The 19,050-nt window shown below is 44.4% G+C and overlaps 1 long non-coding RNA gene across 2 annotated transcripts in view; it reads left to right on the forward strand.

The window, feature by feature from the left end:
• Nucleotides 1-18,442, forward strand: part of LOC108289604 — a 38,394-nt gene extending 19,952 nt beyond the window's left edge. For both annotated transcript variants that reach the window (XR_001819236.2, XR_005196935.1), the window contains exon 3: nt 18,265-18,442. This is a non-coding gene — a long non-coding RNA (uncharacterized LOC108289604). The remainder of the gene's footprint in view (nt 1-18,264) is intronic.
• The last annotated feature ends 608 nt before the right edge of the window (nt 18,443-19,050 follow it).

Raw genomic sequence — 19,050 nt, forward strand, 5'->3', positions numbered from 1 at the left:
AAAAAAAAAAAAAAAAAAAAAAAAAAAAAAAGAAAATCGAGTTCAAAATATCAATAATGCCAAGATTGAGAAACCCTGCTTTAAGATATAAAAAAATCTTATTTGGAATTAAATTTTTGATTTTTAGGAATTCTATTACGTCAACTCAAGAAACCACACTTTTTAAAAACAGGAGGGAAATACCTTTGCTCTTTTGCTAACTGGCTGTGTCATTTGACTTAGTCTGCTGATACCTCGGTTTTGTCATCTATAAAATGGCCAGGTTGTGTGAATTGATTTCTAAGTTTCCTTCAGGCTCTAACCCTCTCAGATTCTGTGATTCTAATTCTCAACAGTCCTCTTTGGTGCCCGAGGGAAGAGGGACCGGGCAGAACCCTGCCATGCTCTGGATAAATACGAGCACAATAGAATTCCTTGTGGAAATAAATCATCTTTTCATATAAAGTCTTCTGAAGACCATTTCAGGAAGAGTAATAGGTCTGTCAGTCCAACACCTGCAAGGTGGGTAATAATTTACTTAGCCCACTGACTTGGGGGCAGGTCCTGCACTTGATAAATGGCCCAATTATGCATCTGTTAATCACAGCATTATCTCATCGGAAGGTGGAATACCTACTTCTCTCTCAAGCAGTTTTTCAGTGAGATAACATCACAAATTCCCCAAACTGCGAAGGGAAGGGCATGTAACTAGCACCGGGAACGACGCAAGGCCCCTCTCCAGAGCTTCGGCCCCGGTAGTTGCTGGGAATATTCCCTGTGCCCCATCCTGGCCCTTCCCCCAGCAACCTTCCTATAACCTCGGCTCCTGAACTCTCGTGTTCGTCTGAGGCCTTGATAATAAAGCAACATCTGCAAAACCTACAAGAACTTTACTGCAGTTAATTGAGTAATTGAAGCAAGATGCAGGGAGGGGTGATCTATGGGCCTGGGTTGAGGGCCAAGAAGGGAGACAACGGATTTATTGCAAAGGCCGTGGGCGGCCTTGGGTCCAGGCCCTGGTTCACGGGAAGTTTGAGGTCATGTGGGATTAAAATATCTTTAGAAACAAATGGAATAATTTGACTGAAATATCAGGAACGCTGTGCCAGTTTATGCCAGGAGATCAGGTGTGATTTATTTACCTGTGTCCAACACATTTTTTGATATTGAACCCATTGGTCTAAATGTATAGACGATCTGGCAAATGGATATCCCCTGTCTGTGTCTGTCTCTCTATCTCGTCCTGATTATTACATGAAGCCAGGCTTTGTGTGGTTCAAGATAAGTAGAGTTATGCCTGAAAGGGCTGGAGGCCCGGAAACTGTCCAGGTGGTAAGCAGGACCAGAGATATTTACAATCCAGAACTTGTATTTACTCAAAAATGGCTTATTAGAGCAATGTGCCATTGGTGGTAATATCTTCTTGTAATCTGAATTAATCCATAAATCTACATTTAAGTACAATTCACCACCTTGAAGTCATTGGGAACGATGTAATTTATTTACTAGCCTTGCAGATGCCAGACCTATGTATTATAGATACATAAAGTTGCCCATACGAGCACCTGGCATCAGACCTGGCTCCAGCAACTGGCCTGAGCACACGCCCCCAACACACAGGAGGATTGCCTGTTTTGGAAGGTTATTGCTCCTTTTGTAGTTTCTCTGTTGCTTTATTAAGTCCCAAATTCCTTGCAAAACTGTACAATTTTAATAACTCAAATCCGTGTGCATCATAAAGCTGTCTAAATATACCTCACGCCCTGGGTACCAGACAGATCCTCAGGTGATGATGTCACTGGGCCTGATTAACCGGAACAGGTCACCCACAAGATTTTATTACAAGTGTCATTTAGATTTCTGACAGCTTTACAGGGCTTAATGGCTTTTTATTAAATACATTGTGTTCAAGGAAGCTGACAGTTGTGGATGCCTTGTAAATACAATGCAATGGAATTTCCTTAGAAGCTGCATGAGAGAAAGCAGAAGGGGCACATCCCTCCCTGTCCCCCTGCCCATTGCTCAGGAGGCCCCGAGTTCATCGCCTTCCGAGCCGAAAGACAAATGATCTGAAGACGCCACCCCCGTCAGCTCTTCCAATCGAGCAGGTCTGCTCCAGGTTGGCCCAGATGTTTTCATCTGAAGCTCTCCAGAGAATCAAATTCCTCAGCCTAGAGGGCGACCCACGCCAGCCCCCACCCCCAGCCCCTTCCCTAACACTGGCTTTCTCCAGAACTTCCTGAAATTAATGTGCTCCATAAACCAGTTACTAAGTTTTGTTTGTTTCTTCCCAGTAGTTTGTTGGACCCGCTTGGAGGGAAGACAGGAGGAAGGATGGATGGACTTAGGTGCCCCTCACCACCCCCCCCGCAGGTGCTGGGTACTGTGTTTGATGCTCTTGGTAAATTGCCTCACTCAATTTGTACAACCACAACCACTGTGCTAAGCAAATCTTTTACTCTCAAGTTGCACCCATAACGGGGATTTGCACATAGTAGGAGCTTCTCCTGCAGCAGCTTAAAATCAAGAGAGTGACTGTGCGGTGTATCCCTTGTATATGAGATTTTTGGTATGTGATTGGCCCCTGCTAGGACGTGTGTATCTATGAAAGAGAACTATAACAGCCACCTTACTGGGCTGCAGCAAAGATGCAGCGACATCACAGGGTACAATGAGACCTTAGTGAACACTGGCTTGACCATTATTGCCTTTCCATTACTGTCAATGGTGAACCCCGCAGCCATGTCCAACCAGAACCCTAGAGTGGTGGAGAAGGCTGCAGATCCTTGGGGTGCACGGGGCCCCCCAGTCTACATGTTTCACAATGCACATGAAAGTGGAGGCACATGTGTGATGATCCAGACCAAGACAGTCAAACCAGAGACTCAGTAATATTCCGGGAGCCACCCCCAGAGAGACTTGGGGTTAGTCTGGAAATTACTCCCATTTAATGTGGTGCTGGGTCTCTGGAGACGCTGCTGCATTCCCCTGCTTGGCAGCCGTGCTGTCTCAGCTGGGTTCTGTCGTGTTTGAAGCTAGGCTTCACAGAGAGCTGGCAAAAAGAGCCAAGTGGGCTGGGAAATTTTCCTTCCTTCCATCACCCCACAGCCTGTGGCCTGGAGTGGGGTAGCCAGAATCTCCCTTTGTAACTCACTAGTTCTGATCGCGGGGATCTGGGTGTATAATTTTATGTAAAAATGGTCTTGCTCAAATTCCAACGATGCATGGACTCCATTTCAAGGAAAAAACAACTCACAGATTCTATAGAATTAATTCATCTTGGATCACAATTTGAGACACAGAAAAAATGAAAGTCTTATTCTACAACAAAGTGAATTATCATTGCAACAGAGATGTGTCCAGCTGTCTGGTTAAGACTTATTTGCATATATTTTTAAGTGTGTATGAGACTTGTGGCTTCCTGAGATTATGTGTATGGACCGCGCTTGGGGGGAATCACTGAATTAGGGAGAACTGCAGTGTTGGAGGTCGTTCAGAAAAGGCAGCACGGCCTGGAGGAGTGGCCCAAACCTCCCCTGTCTCATTCATCCACCGTCACCTCTCATCCTCAGGGAAGCGACACCTGGCTTGGTCCCCCCGTGCCCACCCCCAGCATTTGGGTGGCAACTTGGAACTAATTCCCATGGTGCAAAATCTGCTTCCCTGGCTTGGCAAGCCAGGACCTGTCCTCTTTCTCATTTCAGGGCAGGTAGAGTTTTCCTGTGTGTTTCCCTTTCCCTCCAGAAGAAATGCCACTCTGGATCAAAATCCTAATGGTGGTAGGTTGAATTTTCAACTAGGCTATTTTGGAAATATTCCATGTCCTGAAAGTTAGAAAGTAGACACTACTTTTATGGATAACAGAATCCATCTAAAATGATGAAAATTTGCTTTCCAACACGTCTTCTAAAATAGAACCTACCTGCCTCACCTTCTCTGTTGTGCAATGCCCCACAGCTGCATGGAAAAGACACCTCTTGGAATGGGTCAGGGGTGAGTATGCCACTCCACCGCTGATATTTTGGACAATGTGTTCACCCTTCAAGCCACAGTGTTTTCTGTAAAATGTGGGTGATGCCAGGCACCTTGGTTATTTTATGTAGCCTTCATGGCCAAGGGGCTCCATAAAATAACCAAGGTGCCTGGCAAGCGGCTCAGCACAGAATGCAGGCTACCTGCCCCCCAAGGCCCAGCATCACCCCTGTAACTCACTATGAAATCAGAAGGGGGGTCCACTCTCTTTCTGGCCACCCTCAGGACAAAGCAGTCTGTCTGGATAATGCATCACCTAAAAGGATGCTAAATGTCAACTTTTTGGAGATGGTGCCAGAATGTTTTGTTTTGTGCCCACTGAACGATAAGCAACACTCTTACCATTTCATTCCATTTCTCTGGGGCCAACATTTACCATCGTCTGTCATGGGTCAGCCTCCCATCTCCGTGGCCTTGGGAATCCCTGTAGAGCAGAAAATGATGGCAGAGGTGCAATGTGCCTCATCTAACCTGTTGACTCTCAGCAGCTCCTGCCCCACTGGTTAGAGATGGGCCAGGAAAGACTGCCTCTCCCCTCCAGGCTTTCCCTGTAGGCAGCGCCTCACTTGGTTTCTTGCAAAAGGCAGATAAATAGATTTGTCTGAGTGAAAAGCACTGTCAAAGTGGTGGGAAGATGTGCAGATATTAGGAATGTGCTACTTCAGCTTATGGACAGTGCCTTCCCATTAAACAGCCTGGTAAAAAGAGCTGCCGACTGGCAGGGCCAGAGAGCAGGACTCTGCAGACAGAGAGCTTCTAACTTCTCCCAGGTCCCTCCACAGCCCCGCTTGCTTGTGTTGCCAAATGCCACTGCAGAGCCCGACATTTCACGAGCTCCCAAATCCATGCCTCTCTACTCCCACAACCCTTAAAGGGTGTCCCAGCCATGGCTGGATTTACCTGGCACGCTTTGACAAACTCTGACACTTAGCAGCTGTGTGACCCCAGTGATTTACAATCAGTGAACCTCAATTTTCCCATTATTGATAACGGATCTAATGATGGGGAAATTAAGTGAGCTAACATGTGAAAGCACGCAACAGAGCTGACACATAGTAAGTGTTCAATTAATTTTTTAAAATAATCAATACATGATATTCACATTAAATTCATTTTTGTGAAAGAAAATATAGTCTCTTACACTGAGGCCAAGGTGGTCTGATGCTTGACAGAAGTTATATGCTACCCAGGGTCACCCACCATGTCCACCCGATCGTGTGTCCAACCTATACAACTGTCCATAGCTTCCCTGGGCCAACTCGTACCTGGTGCATGTCTGGAGTATAAGAGAATTTTTTTTTTCTGAGTTATTTCATGTAGGATACAAGGGAAATTCTTTCCTCACTTTTGACTTGAAGCAATCCAAGACCAAAGCTATCCAATAGTTTAATTAAATCTTATGAGACTTAAGACAGGAGAGCCCTGCCCTCCGTCTGTCTTCTGAGCTCTCTCTTTTTCCCTGGCTATCTCTACTTCCCTGAGAGTTTTCACCTCTAAGGAGGGGCTCAGTGGGTTCAGAATCAGATAGATGACATAGAGCCTGCCTTTAGTGGCCCGGGGGGGGTTCCTTCTCTTCCTCATGGGGGATGTAAGGGCAGAATATCCCTTGCACCCCAACAGCATGCCCCCACTGGCAGTATCCCTGTTAATGTCATACACCAAGCTGGTCTCACTGCTTCCATTCTTGCCCCTTCTCCCATCCTCTTCATGCTTTGACCTCTAGAATATGAATCTATTCCTATAACCCACACCTTCTTAAGACCCATCAATGGCTCCTCTTGCCTTTGGACAAAATTCCAAACTCTTTCCCAGGGTTTAGAAGTTCCTTCTCAGCTTGCCTGTGCTTTTCTGCCCATCTCCCAGCTACCTCCTACTCTAGCTTTAAGTCTCAGCTTAGATGTCACCACCTCTGGGAAGTCTTCCTTGATTGCCCCACCTCAAAGCACCCACAGCTGCCTGTACTTCTGCCTTTAGGCATGTATCAAGCCTGTGAGCTACAATTGCCTGTTCACATAACTGTCTCTCTAAGTGGCTGAAATAGCCTACTCCTTCCAGTGTCTCAGTGCGTAGCCCAATGCTGGAAATGTGTGCAGAACTAATGAGTTAACAGATTTGTGATGACTCCTTCTGGAGAGGTTACCCAGATCTTTTTCAGCATTAGGACAAGCAAGCAGCTTAGAGCTCCCACAAGACTCCTGGAGACATCGGAACTCTCCATCCTGTGGCCCAGCAGAGGTCTGTGGTTTTTACTGCTAATGGAAATTGAACTGGCAGATCAAAGGCAGTGTCTCCTACAGACCAGATTGCCAGCAGCCAGCACTATCGGAATATCTGCTGAATTGTAATTCAAAATTAAGTGGATTAATGATTGACGTCAATTTGTAAAACCTGGCCTACCACCTCGCCTCCTGCAAACAGGGCCTTTCTTATACTGGGTTGGCTGGGAGAACGGAGCTTCCCACATGGGAGTTTGCTGAGCGCTAGCCATACCCTGCCCCCACCACAGCCTGATTTTAAAGGGCCTCTGTTCTTAAAACTACACCATTCCTGTTAGAGGTCTTAGAAAAGTCTTAGCACCTGAGATCACTTTTAAAGAAATAAACTCACAAATTTGAGCCAAAAGGGAAAAGCCTGGTACAATTTTGCACCTGTAACACATGAGTCACTTGATTAAAGAAATACTCAAATATCAAGTTTGTGATTCTCTCTGTGTGGGCAGGAAAGGGGGGGGCATTTGGAGGGTGGAAAATGCCTTCAGCTGCATTAACTTACAAATCCTAACCAAGACCTAAGTATTCTGGGGCTGTCCACATTTTGGAAAATGACTTTTCCCCTGTGAGTGCTTCATTTGATGGTCAGAGGGAGACTGGAGAAGGGAACAGCTGCTGGAGGAGTTCAAAGCCTCCCCCTCTGGCAGATAAGGCTGGTTTCTCCAACTTTGTTCGGAAGTTGGGGAGGCAAACAGGGGGTTGGGGAGAGCAACTCCTCAGGAGCAAACCCTCCTGCAAATCCCCTGGTAAACTGGGCATTGTAAATGCTCGGAAAATGTGCCTAGAATCTGTAGGAGGAAAATGTCCCTGGTGAAGGCAGCTAACCCTGCTGGGGGCCTCTGCAACCAACCACAAGTCCAGATAAGGCACACACTGCCCGATCTACCCACACCCCCTGGCATGTCCAGCAACACGATTCCAAGAAGGCAAATCTGGGCTTAGGATGCCACTGCCTCCTGAGAAGAAAGGACAAGGGCAGCCCTGGGGTCTGACCACGGCTCCTCTGTTTCTTCTTCCATTAAATGGGGACAGTCATTCCTTCCCCTGAGGCATTGTCAAGATTTGATGAAATCATTTTCCTAGCACAGGTGGCCGAGGGCTTGGCATCGAGGGAGGCACCAGTATCCAGCCCTCTCCCAGCTCTTCTGAGAGGCAGGCATAGGAGTCTCAATGACTGTGACACTCAGGGGACCTGGGGTCACTCTAGGAATTCTTTTTCATGCTGTTTGTCTTAGGCCTTTCTGGGAAAGGGACGGGGAGCTGGAAAGAGGAGGAACACAACTTCGTTGTACATCAGGTGTACATGGGGAGACATGGAGGACAGGTTGGGGTGGCAGCTGGCTCCTCCCCAGAGCTCCACTGGGGTTAGACGGTGCAGACATGGGAGGCAGGAGCACAGGAGGCCACCTCCAGCCTCCCTCATGGCCTTTAGCTCAACTCTCCCTCCAGTTTGTTATGAGCAAGAGATCCTGGACTGCATATTAATAAAACAATGGAATTTTTATTTTTCTCATAAATTACATAATTCAAACCTTAAAACACCTTTAATGAACAGTGACTGGGCATGTGACACTTAATAAAACTGGGCTCAGTTCAGTTTCTGCTTGACAGCCTACCAGCCGAGAATGTGCCTTATGAGTAAATGATTAAGAGGCGGAGATCTTTCCTGGGCTCTACTATTAAACACTTCAAAGGTTTCCAAAGTCAGATAAAATGAAAAGCAAATGTGTTTCACTGCCTCTCAAATGCCTCAAATGTTATAGCAGGTGCAAGCAATGAAACCTTCCATGGTGACAGCATTTTAGGGTCTGCAAAGTGCACCCGACTGAATTCTGGGAATTCTGGGCTGGCTTCATAAAAATTCATGATTTCCATTGAGGGGAGATGATCGTCTTCAGAGTCCATCTACATATGTGGCACAGAAGGAAAATATCACAGGGTCCTTTAGGTCATGGGTCAGCTTAACCCTTTTTGTTCTGGAAGAGACCCCAGCATGGAACACTGCGAGACCCCAGCCAACATGGTCAGCCTTGTGCTGGCAAAAAGGGGGCAAATCTCTGAGTTGGCTAGATTTTTCTGGAAGCACATTAATGGTCAGGTCAAACCTAGGTCCTCTTTTTGGGGACATGACACATTTTTTTTGTTTGTGTGCAGCCTTGGCACATATAGATGGCATGGTTTTATGTAAATTATTTAACCTCTCTGTGCCCCGGTTTTCCCATCTGTAAGCTGGGGATAATTGTAGCACCTACCTCACACTTTTGGGGAGGATTAAATGGGTTAACATCATAGAAGCACTTAGATCCCACAGCAGAATTCAATCTGTCTTCTCAATTCCTATTATTGTTCTGTTAGGAAAAATGAATATGAAAAGTTAGTATTCTGCAGCTTGGCCATTTGAGATTTTAATTTAAAATTTGCTATAACTTAGCTTTATAAGTCATAGTAATCTCTCACATAGACATATAATATTTTATAATTTACAAAGGACATTCTGAGACGTTACCTCATTCCAACCTTTCAACAGCAAAACATCACCCATGGACAAAGGATGAGTTTCCAACTCTGCTGCGGCTGTCTTGCATAGTGATGGATCCATCGCTTGGACCCCTGTGTCCCAAGGGCACCCATCTGTGAAATGGGCACAGACAGGCTGTCTCTGAAGCACAGCCCAAGCCACACTTAAGAACTAGCTCTACTGACATCTGCTGAGTTACCAGGCCTCAACTGGCTCCATTCTCCCACATTTTTTTAATTCATGGAAGCACTCAAATGCTCTTTGTGTATTATCTCAGTGATCTTGCAAGCACTTGTTTATGAGACCGTGATTTTTATTCTTCCCCTTTGCTAATGAGGAGGGCAATGAAATGGCATTCCAAGAGTCAATGAAGGAGAACCCCTTAGTTTTTTCTTCAGGGAATGGCTGAGTGGCAATTGTTATCAAAGAAACTTGTCTTGATTTCCAGGCAACACAAGAATACTCACTTTCCCCCTCGACACCACCTCTACACATCTCTGAAAGCATCTGCAGGTTCTGGAGCACTTCAAATTGGGACATGTCTCATGAGTTCTTTCCCACTTGGTAGAGTCTTCAGGGGACACTGCTGTGAGTATCTTACCTGCGACCTGCCTGTCCCCACACACAGGCAGAGCCAGCCTAAAGCAGAGATATCCTTCTATAAAATCACGGTTAGCGTTTTGACTCAGACACCCCTTCCTCCCCACACACTCAAAATACACGTTGGACCCAGCCTGGCCTCTGACCGCTCTCTGTCTTAGCATACACCACCCATTTCTACTTTTCTAATCATCACAATTAAGGATACAATTTTAAGATGTGAGAGAAGAGGTAATTACCAGGATGTTCATCACAACATTATATATGAGAGTGAAAAATACAAAATATCTTAAATGTGCAGCATTAATAAAATGTGGGACATGCATATATCAAAGAAATCAACAAGCATTTTAAATAAAATTGAAAGTAACATGAAGAAACTCATATAACACGTTAAGTTAAAACAGCTACATTGTAATGTTTTATATATATATATATATATATATATATATACAATGATCCCTTTTTTACTAGAAGTACATATTTTATTTGTAAATACTAAGAGATATATATGCCTATTTTAAAAAGCCTAAGAGGCTGTATATAAGTTTGCTAATAATGTTATTGCTTAGAAATATGATTTCAGATTTAATATTTTTTCAATTTTCTTTTTTTGGCCTGCCTGTATTTTCTGATTTCTCTGTTTAAAAAGCATAATTTTTTTTGTTATGTTGAAAATACATTTTTTTAAAAAAAAATTTCCTTAGAGTTTCATAGTTGAGAGTGGCTTCAGAAGGTATCTAGTATAATGGTTTTGGTCCAGGCAGGTAAACTGAGGCCCAGAAACGTAAGATGCCTGCACAAAGGTCTTTAAGCTATTTGCTGGCAGAACCATGATCAGAGACCAGGCTCCCTCACTTATCCCTGTTCTTTCCATGATGTCCTGTGACATCTCTGAGATTTGCATAAATGTACCAGGGACCTTTTCCATGGAATCGACTGCATGGAATCACTTTTCCTCTCAGTGAAACTAAGCATTTCTCAATTGGATCTAAAGCAAATATACCTCACCCTGCATCTGTCTCTCCCTCTCTCCAGGTTCTAGCCAAGCAGAGTTAAAAACCAATGGCATCAATCAATGTGTATGGGCCAGGACAGGGGAAGAAGGGTTATTATGCCAGATTTCCGCACATGAGGCTTGGCCAAGCTTTCATTCTTGTTGTGGTCTGTATGTTTATGTCCCTTTAAAATTCATATGTTGAAATCTGCCCACCTTTTCTTTGATGTGGGGTTTTGGTCTTCGTACCCAGGCTGGAGTGCAATGGTATGGTATCTGCTCACTACAACCTCCACCTTCCAGGTTCAACCTATTCTCCTGCTTCAGCCTCCTGAGTACCTGAGATTACAGGTGCCTACCACCAAGCCCGAGCTAATTTTTTTTTAAAATTTTTAGTAGAGATGGTGTTTCACCATGATGTCCAGGCTAGTCTAGAACTCCTGACCTCAGGTGATCTGTTTGCTAGGCTAGTCTAGAACTCTTGACTTCAGGGGATCTGCCCACCTTGGCCTCCCAAGTGCTGGGATTACAGGCGTGAGCCACCATGCCCACCCCATATGTTGAAATCCTAACCCTCAATGAATGGTATTTAGAGGGGAGGACCTTCACAGGTGATTAGATTAATAAGAGCACAATCCTCATGAATGGGATTAGAGCCCTTACATTAGAAAACCCAGAGAACTCTCTTGCTTTTTCTTCCATGTGAGGATATGGTAAGAAGGCACCATCGAGGAACCAGAAGGTAGGTTCTCTTCAGACTGAATCTGCCAGCATCTTGATCTTGGACTTCCCAGCTTCCAGAATCATGAGAATGAAATATTTTCTATATTAGCTAAATATCAGGCTAAGACCATTGTATATGCAGGACCAGTATTTGAACACTGGCCTGACCTCAACCTACCCAACCCCTAGGCTCAGACTGGTCCAGCTACATGGGTAATGAACAACATTGCCAAATGAATGGGTTCAGATTCTATCAGCCTTTTTTAAACAAAGATTTTGTTTTCTAATTCACCTTAAGCATTTGTGCTTTTTTCTTCTCACCCATCATGACTCAGTCATTTGTTGATGCTAAAATGAAAGATGCCTGTTCCTCTCAATTGCAGTATTTTTTTCCATCAAGGAAAAGAGAAAACCTATGCAAACAGCTGCTTTAAGTGAAGCTAAATATTCTGGTGAGGCCACAGCAGTACCTATAGGTAGGAGATGGAGGGCCTTGTTGGAGCTGAGGGGAGGTTCACACTGGTACAATGTCCAGCTCTTGCCTGGGCATAATGTCTCACAGCCTCCCAAACCTTCATCTCCTAAAGGTTTCATGAGGGTCCCATGGCAACCCTTTGCAGCCCACTTACGAGATTGCTTTGAAGATGGGGAGACAAAAATGTGAGGAGAGGCTGGATGAATTTCCAAGTAAGGGACCCTGCCTCCTGCTGCAGAATTTTTCCTATACTAGCTCCAGTGAGAATTTGAGCAGAAACTGCCCTGACTCTAACCATAGGAGGCAGAAAGAACACTTAGAATCACGTAGGAAGGAGGATGAAAAAATTAAACCACGGACAATGTCCCAACCTCCCAAGCTCTGAGCATAGGGCTTATATCACAGGCACCATTTATTTTTCTTCTTTAAATTTTTTAAACTTTAAATTTTCCCAAAGTCTTAGAATCTTCAGTTCTGGGAACTGAGTCCATGCAAATAGAAGCACAACGACCTAAAGATATGGATCTAGGAACAAACACACAGAAGGATGTTTAGTACAGCAGTATTGTCAGGGCCAAAAAAGAAAATAAGATGAATGCCATTAACGGGAGAATGGTCAAATAAATTCAGGTTAGTTCCCACTATGAGAGAATGAGAGCTCCATTATTTGATTTTTTTTTTTTTTTTTTTTTTTTGAGATGAAGTCTCACTCTGTCACCCAGGCTAGAGTACAGTGGCATTAGCTCACCACAACCTCCACTTCCTGGGTTCAAGCAATTTTCCTGCCTCAGCCTCCCAAGTAGCTGAGATTACAGGTGTGTAATCTCACACCCAGCTAAGTTTTTGTATTTTTGGTAGAGATGCGGATTTCATCATGTTGGTAGGGTGATCTCAAACTCCTGACCTCAAATGATCTGCCTGCCTCAGCCTTCCAAAGTTCTGAGATTACAGGCCTAACCCACTGCACCTGGCCCATTATTTGATTTGGGGGATTTCCATGACATATTGGTGGGTGAGAAAAGCAAGATGCAGTGATGCATATAAAATATATCTTAGCCAGGTATGGTGGTGTGTGGCTATGGTCCCAGCTACTTGGGAGGCTGAGGTGGAGAATCACCTGAGCCCGGGAAGGCGGAGGCCACAGTGAGCTGTGATTTCACCACTGTACTCTAGCCTGGGCAACAGAGTGAAACCCTGTCTCAAAAATAAATAAAATATGTCTATATGTTGGATGGGCATTTATGTTTGTGTATCTGTACATGACTATATGAGCACAGTATAGAGGAGAGAAGGACACAAACATTTGGTGAACCTCAATTTGGGAGGTGGGTGGTGGGGAAACTAGTGAGAGGAAGCAAGTTTGAAAAAAAGTTATGCACAAAAACAGCATATGTAATAAGATCTGAAATGTGCAAATGATATATATGTGGGTATGTATAAATGTCCAAAAAAAAAATTGAAGTAGATTCAGATTCTCTGACTTGTAGAGCCATCAAGCACAGAAAGCAAGAAAGGTTGAGAGAAATTTAGAAAGCAGAATTCCATCTTCATGAAAACAAAATTCCTAAGTCCGCACACATCTGTCACAGCCATGTGGGAGCCTCACGCCAGCCCAGGCCTGGGTACGCAGAGGGAGGGTGGAGGTGATGAAGACAGTCAGCTTTTTATGCATCTTTGCCTTGTCTCAATGCTTTAAAAACTGATTTTTTGCGGGGGAGGTATTCTGAAAAGTATCAAATTGTCAAAGTTTAAATGCTCCAATGTGCTTATTCTTTGGTGATTTTAAGTGAAGCATCAAGTAATTCTCTGTTGCCCAAACAGGTGGCCCTCTGAGCCACCGGCTGTCCTTGAAAGTGGGGAAGGCCGGAGCCAGGCAGCTGGGACTGGCCTCGGGTAACCTGGGTGAGGGGCTGCAGGTGTCTCCTGTCAGAGGCTAGGTGAGGCCCAGATGTGGTTCTGGCGGAAATGCATTCCTCATGCAGACCCAGGGAAGGCAATACGCCCTTTGGGGTCTTTGGTGGATAGACAAGGCCAGCACGGTGCATTTCCTGGGGCTCAGTCCAAGGCGCCATCTTCTGAGGAGGCAGAATCAGAGTCCTGAGTGAGTGACTCAACTCAGCTTGTGGGGATTTTGGTTTCAGCCAGTCTGCTGGGGTTGTTGATTGTGATCACGCTGAGCAGGTGAGAAAATGGGCAAAATAAGGGGCTGGCCTTCGTTTTAATACCCAGGAAGTTTGCATGTGAAAGAAAAAGAATGAGGCAAAATTCTCCAGACTCAACTCTGACAACTGAAATGGGCAGGAGAGAAGCTGAGGTCAGGCACTAGAAGTCCATGACTGCTGTCCCAGAGAGAAAGGAGCAAGGCTGTCACAGGGCTGAAATGGAGGCAGCTGGGGTCCTCAGCTGAGGTCAAGACTTGGAGCTCTGCCCAGGCACAAGTGTTCATGGGGCAGCCCCTCCACCCAGCCCCACTGCCACTTTCCATGCCCTTCCCTGCCAAGTTTTCTCCAGGACACACACTGCCCTCTGATGTGCTGTGCATTTTCCTCTATTGTGGTCTGCTTTTCCTTCACTAAAGTATAAGCTCCCTAAAGCCATGCTGTTTGTCTGTTTAGCTCTCTGCTATATTATTACTTAGAACAGGGCACGGGGAGCTGCTCAACATGATTTAATAAGTGAACAAATAAACAGTAAATAAGTGAAGTTGACGGAGACCAGAAATCAAGTGTGGTACAGCCATGTAAACAGATACTATACAGTCATCAAAAGAGCTTTAGATGATGGTGTGTGCCCAAAACTGTCCACGTCAATTCTCTTTGGGGGTGGATTTATGAGAAGGGTGGGGCCTTTACCTTTTCCCAATGTGTAGTTCTGAAATATTTCAACTTTGTGTTACTTTGTACAGTATTTCATTTATAAAGACAAAAAGAAAAGCTTGTTGTTTAATGTGGAAAAACTTTAGAGGATGTTTGTAATTACATGGAAAAATGACTTTGCAGCACCTTAGGGTAAAAAAAAAAGTTGGCCGGGCGCAGTGGCTCACACCTGCAATCCCAGCACTTTGGGAAGTTGAGGTGGGCAGATTACCTGAGGTCAGGAGTTCAAGATCAGTCTGGCCAACATGTTGAAACCCTGTCTCTACTGAAAAAAATACAAAAATTAGCCAGGCATGGTGGTGAGCACCTGTAATCCCAGCTACTAGGGAGGCTGAGGCAGGAGTTTCGCTTGAATGCAGGGGCAGAGGTTGCATTGAGCCGAGATTGCACCATTGCACTCTAGCTTGGGCAACAAGAGTGAAACTCCATCTAAAAAAAAAAAAAAAATTGAGTTACAGCCCGGCATGGTGGCATATGCCTATAATCCCAGCTACTCAGGAGGCAGAGACAGAAGAATCACTCAAACCTGGGAGGCTGATGGAGGTTGCAGTGAGCCAAGATCATGCCACTGTATTCTAGCCAGGATGACAGAGTGACACTATCTCAAAAAAATATAAAAATAATAATCAAGGTAGAAACCTTTAAAGAAATGTATAGAAAAATTATATATTTGTGTCCAAAAAGAAAGACTAGGAGGTAACTTTAACAGTGATTTTGTCTCAATTTTTTTCTTCTGTGTTATACTTTTTGTATTTTCCAAATCACCTAAATAAGCATATAGTCAGATCAAAGAAGTTTATTTAAAAGCAAAATTTTACTGTAGCTAAACTTATGAGAAATGTGATTATGCAGAAATATAAGATAGGAGAAAAGAAGAGAGGGTTTTTTTTTTTTTTAATTGTCAGTTCAAAGGGTATCTTCAGTCCTCAGTGAAGGCATCAGTTATTGTTCAAAAGACAGAGTCATAAGGATTCTCAGGATAGGACAGACTCTGCAACCTCAATCAGAGGATCGTTGTCATGATAAATAATCTTTCCTTCAAGACAGCTTCCTTGGGTCTAACTGAATTCCCTCCTGCTTCATCAAAATAAATGAATAAAAAGTCCACCACTCTTATCTGTGGAAATGACTCTGGCAAGCCACAGACCTATAAAAACCCTCCACAGACTTCAACATGGTTACTTATTATTAAGCCTTTCTCCATCCCTCCCCCTCCCCCACAAAGTGCAAACTACTTTTAGCTCCTTTAATCCTGCTTTGCAACACTTTCACTTGATTGTCACCTCCCTCTGGCCTCTTTCCAGGGTTTCTGAATCATTCCCCAAACAGGTGGCCTAAAACTAAAGTCAAGAATGGACTTGGCCAGTGTGGAAATGGCTGAGCAGTTCACTTTGTGGGGCTTGCAGAGCCTCCCTCCTGTGGATCTCTCCCTGTGTCACTGGCATAAAAGAAAACAGACCTTCCCTATCCGTAGACCATTGTCAGATTCCCCAGGTAGCCTAGCTAGCATTTGAGGACTACCATGGTGTCCCTCCTTAGCAAGGTCTCAAAACTCTGATTCCTTGGTCTTTTTGCCTTCTGTCTTCTCATCCATCCATCCAGGAGTTGAGGATGGTGGCATTCACATGAGCCGTATCCCATTGTCACTGCATGTTGCAGTCAGCAGCCATGAATTCTGCCCCATCAAAACAGCTGCCACTGAGCCAAGTGGCATATCCAGAGGCACCACCCTGCTTCCCAGGAGGATCAGATACACTGGGCAACTGTGCTGGCACTGCTGCTCCCGGGACAGGGGGACTGACACTGGCATTCACAGAAACAGACAGCATTTCTGTGAATGGGCAGGTGGGTGCTATTCAAATGCAGAGCAGCTTGTTTCAGATTGGTGATGTTGAATTGCGTGCACGCACGTGCACACATTCCTTATTGTTGCTTTCAAAAATAAATTTAAAACACATTTATGGAGTTAACAGACTGTGAGTTGTTTTGGTTTTAATAAAATTAATCTGTAAAGATTCCAAGACCTTAACAAATGATCAATGAGACTTTCGTAATTGACTTAAAAACTTCATTAAGTACACAGTGTGGCTTGCTTATTAACTTCTACTTTGGATTCCAGTTGGGCTTTTGCTACAAGTGGATCCAGGAAGAGGAATTTCTGTAGTCTCCCAGATTTGAGCCTCATCCTGGGACCGAACCCCTTGCTTCTAGGCTTTGGGCCAGGATGTCAACCCTGGGGTCAGGCTTAGTTGTCTTCCATACCTGTGAAGAAATGAGGTTGAGTGTGAGGGGGCTTCAGGAGACTTGGGGAGTCCTCTAGGTGCCACCTGAAACTGCCTCATCTTTCCTAGAGCATCCGTCATAGACAGCAGGCCAACGTCCAAGTGAGGAACTCACACTCCCCATGCCTACCTCTTCTAGATGGGGGCAGGGCTGTCCTCAGCCTCCAGCCCACCCAGAAATCTCCCTATGATACTTTTTCATCCATCCATCCACTCACCTATGCAGTCTTCTGTTTAATATTCATTGACTGCCCACTGCATGCCATGCAGTTGACTGCATACTGAGAATTCCACTCCTTATTTCTCTCCACTTTTTGCTTTCTCAAGAAGGGGACAAAAGCAGGAGCCTAAGGATCTCCAGAGAGAGTGGGCTGCCAGCTGGTGACCAGTTACTGCCAGGAATTCCTGTCCTTTGGGAGAAATTTCTGGGAGACAATCTAGGCTTCTTAGAGGTCCTAGCAAAGGGGTCCCACTGCCTATCACTCTCCCCAACTTTGTTTTCTTTTTCATTTCCTTTATAGCATTTATTGTCCCTAACAGAGTCTATATTTATTTGACTTCTTATTTATTGTTTCTCTCACTCTATTAAAATGTAATTTCATACATGTAGAGATTTTGTTTTGTTCACTGAATTTCCCTAGTAACCTCATCGGTGCCTCTCACATGGTTGGCACTTAATATATTTGTGATAAATGGATAGATAGATGAGAGGACAGATGGTTGAATGAATGAATAAATAGATGGATGCATGAATGGGTGGATGGATGGATGAATGGATGGATGGATGGTTAGATAGATGAGAAGACAGAATCACTTCAATTGGATGGAAAAAACTCTCCAATTGGATGGATGGATGGATGGATGGATGAACAGAGAGAGGGTTGAATGGATGGATGAACAGATAGATTCATGGTTGGAGAAATAAATAGATACATGGATAGATGCATAGATGGATGGATGAGAGAGCAGATGGATGAATGGATGGATGGATGGATGGATAGAGGTATGGATGAATGCATGAATAGATGGATGAGAAGGCAGATGAATAAGTAGATGGATGCATGGATGGATAGATAGATGGAAGGAGAAATGGTGATGAATGAACATTTAAATAGATGAATGGATGAATGAACAGATCCATGCATGGATAGATGGATAGATGGGTGGAGGAATGGTTGGATGGATAGATGGTTGGAAAGCAGACATGGTTCTTGCTCTTGTGGAGTTTTTAGCTTTGTGAAGGAGACTATAAGTTAAATTCATGAAAAACTATGTAAAATTGCAATTGTGTCAACTGCTGCAAAGGAGAAAAACTCAGTGTCACTGAAGACTTTAACAAAGGGCTTTGGCAAGATCTAGTTGAGGAGGGGAGCCTACCTCAAGGAAGTAAAGACTGAGCTGAGATGGAGTAGTTAGAAGGAACCATTAGCAGATACAAACTGTCCCTCTACAGAGTTTCAAGTTGTGTAAGCCTTGCTCTCATGTCACTCTCTCTGCCTGTTTCTCCCCCAGGATGGCATCATGAGCAGGAACCCAGGTTTCTCAGGAGGCCTTGGGCTACTATCAGGTGATCATGACTCCCAGGGTAGAGAGACAGGAGCTTGTGCTTCCCACTTCCTCCCAATGACTGCCTGGATATGATGGACCATGGTAGGGTCACAACACGAACTTGAGACTATGATGTTAACCAGATGGTGCCAGGCAGGGTGGAAGTTCTCTAGGCTTGAACAGAGCTGGTGAGGGCCTTAAATTCAACGGAGTGTGTTGTTTTCTACTGGCTCCCTGACAGAAAGGACAAACGCTCAAAATGGAGTCAGCACTGCCGGGTTCAAATCCTCATTCTGTCATTCCCAGCTGTGTGACCTTGGCATAGTAATTTTACCTCCTTGGCCACCATTTTGTCATCAGTGGAATGAGAGTGATGATTGTGAAAGTGCTTTCTGACACAAGTCAGTAAGAACTGTGTACATATTTACTGTTTTCATTACTAGTGGTCAATGATCCTCACAAAAAAAAGAGAGAGAGAAGAGAAAACTGCATAGGTTCATTCAGGCCAGTTCAAATGCATTTGTCCTTTAACTCAAAAAAATACAACTGTTGGGTATTTTACATGTTCCAGTACTGTGCTGGGCATAGTAGGGCCACAAATATGAACCTAGAATAAGTCCTGCCTTCAACTATATGACATTCTAGTAAGGGAACTTCATGGGAAGTCACAGGCAGAGCAGAGAGCTCTACTTGGGGACAGAAAGGGAGTTCAGAGGGAAGTTCAGAAGAAGGCAAAAATATTTCAGTAGA

Source organism: Cebus imitator, unplaced genomic scaffold (assembly GCF_001604975.1).
Source record: "Cebus imitator isolate Cc_AM_T3 unplaced genomic scaffold, Cebus_imitator-1.0 Scaffold406, whole genome shotgun sequence".
Classification (NCBI taxonomy): Eukaryota; Metazoa; Chordata; class Mammalia; order Primates; family Cebidae; genus Cebus; species Cebus imitator.